Genomic DNA, 7,326 nt, shown 5'->3' with positions numbered 1-7,326 from the left:
GAAGAATTAAAACAGGGCAGAAGAATGTGGGTATACCAGCGTGGGAGGTGGTCTCTAGAGGTCAGCCAGTGGGAGCATGTTCTTGTCAGAAACTTTTATATATATACAAATATATCAATATATACATATATATGTGTGTGTTCATGCACACATGTACACATACATACATGTATATATATATATATATATATATATATATATACACACACACACACATACACACACACATATGCTTATCAGATTTCCACTTGGGACACCAAGAGGGCTTTATGTATGATGTCATTGGAACACAGAAGAAAAATAACATGGACACATTTAGACGTTGCTACTACAACCCTGTGTCTTGATGACTGTGTCCCCCGCCTCTGTGTCATATGCACACACAAAGCTGCATTCCTGTAGGCTGAGGGGAGCTTGCCTTATTGGTACCTGAACCAGAAGGACTTCCGAGTTTTATTTCAGTTCATACCAGCAGCCCAGCATTGCTGCTGAGGAAGAGAGCGTACCTGGTAATAGGCCTGAAATGGTTTGAAATGGTAGCGATTGTCCTGCTCTGCGAATCATCGGAACAGGCCTGGTGTGTTCCGTTATGCTCTGAAAACCTGTGAAACAGACAAATAAGATTACATCCGAAAGGGAACCATGTTTGTGTGAGGAAATTCAAACCAATTGCCCACGTGCTGTATTTGAAATATTCTCCTAGAGAAGAGACGGTCCTTGGGCTGTGAGCGTTAACTGCACATTACATACCACGTATTTTCAAGATAGTTGGAAACCGGGTATATTCTTCTGAAAGGCAGAGCCAGATGCAGAAAATGGATGCTCTGGGGGCTAGAAATATCTGTTCTTTGAACTTGGAGACAGCTTTCTTAGGGAACTTTCCTAGCTGAGGAAATTCAGGGATAAGCTGGGAAACCTAACCTGTAGGAAAATAGGCACCAGAGGGTGCTCACCATCAGGAGACCCTACAACACAGGTAGTTAACTTACTCCCTCTAAAGTCAAGCAAGTTGGATCTGATTGTCTCTAAGAAATGGATAAAGTACATTTCTGTTTTGTTCCCAGATGGCTTTAATTTTAAAATAACAGAAACGAGCCCAGGGTCACAGGGAATAACCATTGAGAAGCTGCATGAAGACATCTGTGGTTTATGGTTTAGGTCCCTTCCAAACCTGCAACATGGAACCACGTGTGACAGGAAGGTGTGCTGAATATGGACGGTTTCTTCCATGGACCTTATTTCAACATGCCTTGCTGCTCCACAGTGTGACATTTGATTAATTAATTAATGACCACCCAGCAGGCGACAGAAGCTCCAAAGAAGCCTTTGAACCTTGTCACACTCTGTTGGTGAGGACCATAGCGTGGAGCTGGTGTATTAAGTGTCAAGAGCATTAATGCTACCTGGGAATATGCAGAGGAGGGAAAGCCCACACCTAAGTCTTGGTTGCAATTTTATAATGTACCCCTCATATAATTTACACCCCATTAATTAACTTAGAGTGTTTTAATCATTGCTTCTGATGTGATCTATTAAATCATAAACAGAGCCATGTGGAAAAGGGGGGCGGCTTCAAAATAGGACACACAGGAAGGTAACAGGCGTCCCAGATCAGAGCCTTGGGAGAGTGCTGTCCTGCGGGTCAGTGACAGGACACAGGAACTAGATCACCAGCATCGCTGCATTAAAGAATGGAGCATCTCTCCAGACATGCTTGCACCCAAGAGATACACATGCCTGTGGATTCAGATGTAGATATGTAACGAGATACCAGACCTGTGATGGATATCTAACCTGAGCAGCATCACAGGGTCTCTGCTCAGAAAGCTCACACTCTATAATAAAGTGCCCTAATGTTTCAGCCTTAGACATTTTAACAGGGGCCTCGAGATACGTGGTTAGGAGCACTTACTCTAGGCTCTTGCAGAAGACCCAGGTAGAGTTCCCAGCAGCCCCCTGGGAGCTGAAAACCAGCCTGTAGCTCAGTTCCAGGGATCTAATATCTCTTGACTTCTACACGGTCCTGTACGCACATACAAGGCACCCACAGCTAAAATATTTTTTAATCTTTAATAATTTTGATGGAATTGGAATCATGACATAGTGGGTAAAGGCTCTTGCCCCCATGCCTGACCCCAAGTTGGATCGGTGGGACCCTCACGGTGGGAAGAGAGAACCAACTTTTGTTACTTGTCTTCCGACCTCCACACTTGTACTATGGCAAGAGCTTTTAGCACATGCTCACATACACGCATTCAAGAATGGATAGGGAAAGAGTAGAATGTGGTTTAAAAAGAAGCAAGAAGCAGTGACAGCAAAAGCTGAGAAAGGAAAGTATGTATGCTCTTCAGTGAGTTTGAACAAAGGGCATGGAGATTTCAACTGAGTCCCACATGACGGGAACTATCAGTGAATGCGCCTTCTTCTTTACTGATCTTATAGCACAGAAAACGACGCGTTTCATCGTGGCATTTTCACATGTATACATCATTATACTATGCTTTTACTCATTTCTACCCCTCAGCAACCTCACCCACCCTCCCTTCAGAAAGCCACTCCTTCCACGACACATTTATTTCTGATTTCTCTCTCAAGTTCCCCACAGATGCCCTCTCTTAGAATTCTTTCTCCTTCTACTTTATGCCCCCTCCCTCCCCTGTCTGTCTGTCTGTCCGTCTGTCTGCCTGTCTCTCTGCCTGCCTGTCTCTCTCTGTCTCTCTCTAAAACACACACCTAGATTTTGCAGAGAGAACATGTAACATTTGTCTTGAGACTTGCTCAATTTCCCTCTTCCTCCTCCCCCTCTCTCCTAATCTCCCTTTACATTTGTTTAACTTCATGATCTCCATTTCCACCTATTTTTCTGCAAATGCTATGATTTAATTCGCCTTTCTGCTTAATAGAACTGTATTATGCATAGGAACCACATTGCATTCACCCTTTCATCCCTTGATGGCTGCCTGTCCCCAAAGCATAAATGTATACTCTTAATGCAAAAGGGCCTTATCTCTTGTCTAACTGGACTTCAGGCCTCCGTGTCTTCTCTCCTCTGTGTCTCCTCTGGGTTGTGAATGTCTCAGTGTTGATAGGTTGGGCTTTCCGTTTTGAACCTAGGCCAATGTACATTTCTATGTACAAAGTTTGTGTGGTGCACATTCTGTCTACCTGCTTTCTTTCCCAGCAGAGTTGTGTGAGTCGTCTGGAAGCAGGCGGCCTCTTTCTAATTTCCAAGTAGCTGAAAATACCGTTTTGTCAGCTTCAGTGATTTTTTTTTCCTCTTCCCCAGGAATTGCTACTTATTGCAGACTTTCAATTTTTTTTTTCTGGTACTTTAAAAAGCACTCATGGTATCAGTGTGCAGCCACTTTCTCCCCTCTTCGTGATGCGCGCTTATCTTCAGATCTGAGCGTGTCAGGCAGTTCCGTGGATTACACCCTAAACCTGCTTTACTTTCTCTTCGCTGAGGCCATGAAGGCAATACTAATTACAAGCCATGCTCGGAGAGATTTCCCTTCCCCACCTTGCTGGTTTCTTAGAATCTCTGGTAATTGATCAGATCTTCATTTTCTTTGATCTTTGAACATGCTCGTTTCAATTCATGACTCATAAGACCTCAAGTAAGCATACGCAATAAGGTTTTGAGGCGAGATCTGTAATCTGCCCAGTGACAGAGGAACAGTGCCTACTCACCCAAAGCACGTCCAAAATGGCTCAGTGCCAGAGACAGCTCTTTGTGGAAGATGGAGTTACTCACGAGCTAAGAGCAGGGCCCTGCGATGTCTTCTGTTTTGGTTAAAATGCAATTTGGCTAACTGGTTCAGTTATTGTTGCAGAACTGATTTTTAGAAACATATTAATTTATCTATCTGCGTGAGGAGGAGTTTATGGGCACGTCATGCATGTAGTACCCTCAGATGCCAGAAGAGGGCATTGCATCTCCTGGAATTGGAGTTACAGGTGCTTATGTGCAGCCATGTGGGTGCTGGGAACTGAACTTGGGTTTTCTGCAAGAGCAGTAACTGCTTTTCATCATTGAACCATCTTTCTAGCATTTAAGAGTTGCTTTTTAGAAGGATTTTTAAACAACTTCAATTTTTGCATTTCAACCTTGGTCAAGTGGTGAAATAAAATCCTCAATAAAATACAAAATTCTTAAAAATTTTAACAATGGTTTCTTTAAAAAAAATTCAACAGGATAGTAAGATACTCAGTTTATTCTTCAAATCAAACATGGTGTACAGTGATAAGGAGAATGACTAAAGTCCTTTCTCTCTTAAAATGGTGAAACCAAGTCAGAATTCCCTGCAGCAATGTGAGTCCAGTTTTGGAATGTTTACATTTTGGTGGAAGAGGGTAATCATCTTTTGCCAGGTTTTTAGAGGGCCTCTGTATTTGCCAGTGGATGTGGTAGAACCTCTTGGTAATAAAAGTAGAAGAAACTAAGTGTTTAATGTTTATTATTATACAATTCCTTAGGTCATCCTGTTTTCATTAAACGCTCTTGGTGCTGCCTGAAAAATACTCACTGCTAAGGTTTGATCAAAAGGTTAGCTTAGCTTGTCCCCAGAGGCACTGCTGGTGTGGCTGCCGTGACACCTACATATCAGTAGGTGGCAGAGAGCTGAGAGGCCATGTCCTCACTCAGTGCTCTGACCTATGAGCACCCCTGAAAACAGTGACCCTGAGATGACCAGCAGTCATCTGGCACTATGCAGGCCCAAACAGGCTCCCAGGACAGGGAGCTCGTGGGAGGGTAGAAGAACCTCACCGGGGACTGAAGGCCCCTGGCAGGAGTGAGCTGGGACAGATGCCCCCCTCCCTACACCCTAACCCTCCCCACACTGCATGGGACCATGTGGGTGGCCCTGGTCAAGGATCAAGACTGAGATGACCACCAGACCAACACCAGGGGGCCCAGGCAGGGAGCTAGCCTAAGATGACCATCAGTCTGGCACCATGCAGGCCTGAGAGGTGGACATATCATACCCAAGATGACCCCTGCCCAACACCATAATGCATGAGCAGGGCATAGCACTCTTGAGACCACTTCTGAAATGATCCAGACACTCAGAGACCCCAGGTACCACTAAGAGGAGCAAGTAAGTGGTGGGGAAATGGATGAGAGAGAAACAGAAGGGTGTGGGTACAATGAAGAGAGGCAGAGCTGGAGACTCCAGGGTAGGGAGGAACAACCTGATGTGAGTAGCTGGTGATGCCACCTGAGATCAGGGTCCTGGCCTCTGCTGCCACCAGGGGCCACATCTGAGTCCATGAACCTGCAGCAGGGCTCAGTGACCGCCAAAGTCCAGGCAGACCAGTTCAGGCTGCTACCTGCGGACATTTTGATGTCTGGGGTCTGTGCAGAACTGGTCCCTTTTCTTGCCTGGACGTCATGGGATCTTTGGCTCTGGAGGCGTGAGAGCAGAAGAGCTGGTCTCTTACCTCGGTCTCTCACATTCTGGGATTCCATTTGTGAGCTACCACACCCATCACCATGATTGAATTGCTTTGATTGATCCAGTGTTCCATCAATACCCATAGCCATGGAGCATACTTGTTTACAGTCTATATCGGATTTGACTCTCTAGCATTTTTTAAAAGTATTTTTTCTAGTTTTATTTCACTATCTATTTATAATTACAAAAATCATGTTTGCATTTTAAAGGCTCACTTTAGGGTCTATAAGTGTCTTATTTTATCCCAGAGACTTCCCTGGGCTGCTGAGATGGAGATGTATTCTACAATATTTGCAAGGAAGGACATGTAAACTTCTTACTTGACCTATGGTGCAGATATACTCTGAGGTATCTTTATTGAGTTTTAATTCTGGATGACCCACCAGTTGATGAAAGTGAGGGATGGGAACCACCGCAACTGTATTAGGACTTGCTTATCCTTTTAGGTCTTTATACATCTGGCTTGTATATAGTCATGGTGTTTATTTCATGAGATTAGGAGCTCCCGTGTGCAGTGCATATATATTCACAGTTGTTCTCACTTCTTGGTGGATTACCCTTTAATATTGCAGCCTTTTTCATGTCTTCTAACTGTGGACTGACGTCTGCTTTATCTGCTATCAGAACAGCTATGCCGGCCTGCTTTCTACTTGTATTTGTGGGTGAATAGAAGCCCATCCATCCATGTTCAGTCAGTGTCTTTGCCAGCGAGGTGTATTTCTCAGAAACAGAAGGTAGTTCGCATCTTGTGTTTTCATCCAGTCCGGTCTGCATCTTTTAATGGGAGAGTTACAACTGTTTGCATTTTGGGTTATTGTTGAGAGAAGTTTTCTGGTTCCTGTAGATTTGGGGGTTGTTTTCTGGCTGGTTCCATTATTGCTTGCTCTTTTCTTTCTCTTGCCATCATATTAGGGACTGGTTTACTTCGATGGAAGTAAACTTTCGATGGAAGTAACTTTCCTCCCTTCCTTCCTCCATCCTGTCCTCCCATGAAATTTATTCTATCTGGTGCTTTCTTGATTGAAATGATCTTTTTGTCTCTGTGTTTAAGATTCTGAGCTGTGTTCTGCAACATTCATTTAGAAGTCAAGTATTGTTTGAGTTTGTGCTTATCTTGAAATGTGTTTCCTTGTTAGTTTTAAAACCTAATAACTGGATACAATAACTTTCCTCTCTCTCTCCCTCCCTTCCTTCCTCCCCTCTCCTCCCTCCCTCCCTCCCTCTCTCCCTCCCTTCCTTCTTCCTTCTTTTTTTTTTTTAAAGGTGCATCTCACTATGTAGCCCTTGCAGGTCTAGAAATCACTATGTAGACCAGGCCAGGTTCAAATTCATGGATATCCACCTGCCTCTGCCCCCAGCTTGCTGGGACTGAAAGTGTGTACATCTGGCTTGTATATAGTCATCGTGATTGGCAGTGCCTACTACCAGGGTTTGAAGCATTGCTCCATGCTTTCCTGCCTTAGTTAGCAGTTTCCTCTCATGGCTTTAATTGCTTGATTGTAAATATGTTTGTATTTTTCATCCTTTGGGTTTTTGGCTGCATTGTGGCATGAAAGAGTTCATCTCTGGTCATGTCTATTTAGGGTTATAAGTGTTCCTGTTGCCTAGTTGCACATTTCTTTGACTTAGAAAACATCCTGCTGTCATTTCATTGGGTGAATTTCACATGCCTTATGCCCTTGTTTGTTTGTTTGTTTGTTTGTTTTGATGTTTTTTGTTTTTAATCTCATTTCCTTCCTCTACCCTTGGATTCTTAGGTTTGTTCTCTTCAGAGGTCTTATGAGTTGTGGCGAAGCTCATGTATTTAGATACTTTCTCTATTTATGTTTTAATATTGTATTTCCTTGATCTTCCACCATGTGTCATTTAC

General features: G+C 43.7%; 1 non-coding gene across 1 annotated transcript; it reads left to right on the top strand.

Annotated features, from left to right (window-relative positions):
- Window positions 1-4,556: 4,556 nt before the first annotated feature.
- On the top strand, window positions 4,557-4,689 carry LOC115063519. The gene has a single exon (XR_003843382.1). It is a non-coding gene; the product is annotated as a small nucleolar RNA SNORA17 (small nucleolar RNA).
- The last annotated feature ends 2,637 nt before the right edge of the window (window positions 4,690-7,326 follow it).

This window comes from Mus pahari, chromosome 2 (assembly GCF_900095145.1).
Source record: "Mus pahari chromosome 2, PAHARI_EIJ_v1.1, whole genome shotgun sequence".
Taxonomy (NCBI): Eukaryota; Metazoa; Chordata; class Mammalia; order Rodentia; family Muridae; genus Mus; species Mus pahari.
This window is presented reverse-complemented; position numbering and strand designations above follow the sequence as displayed.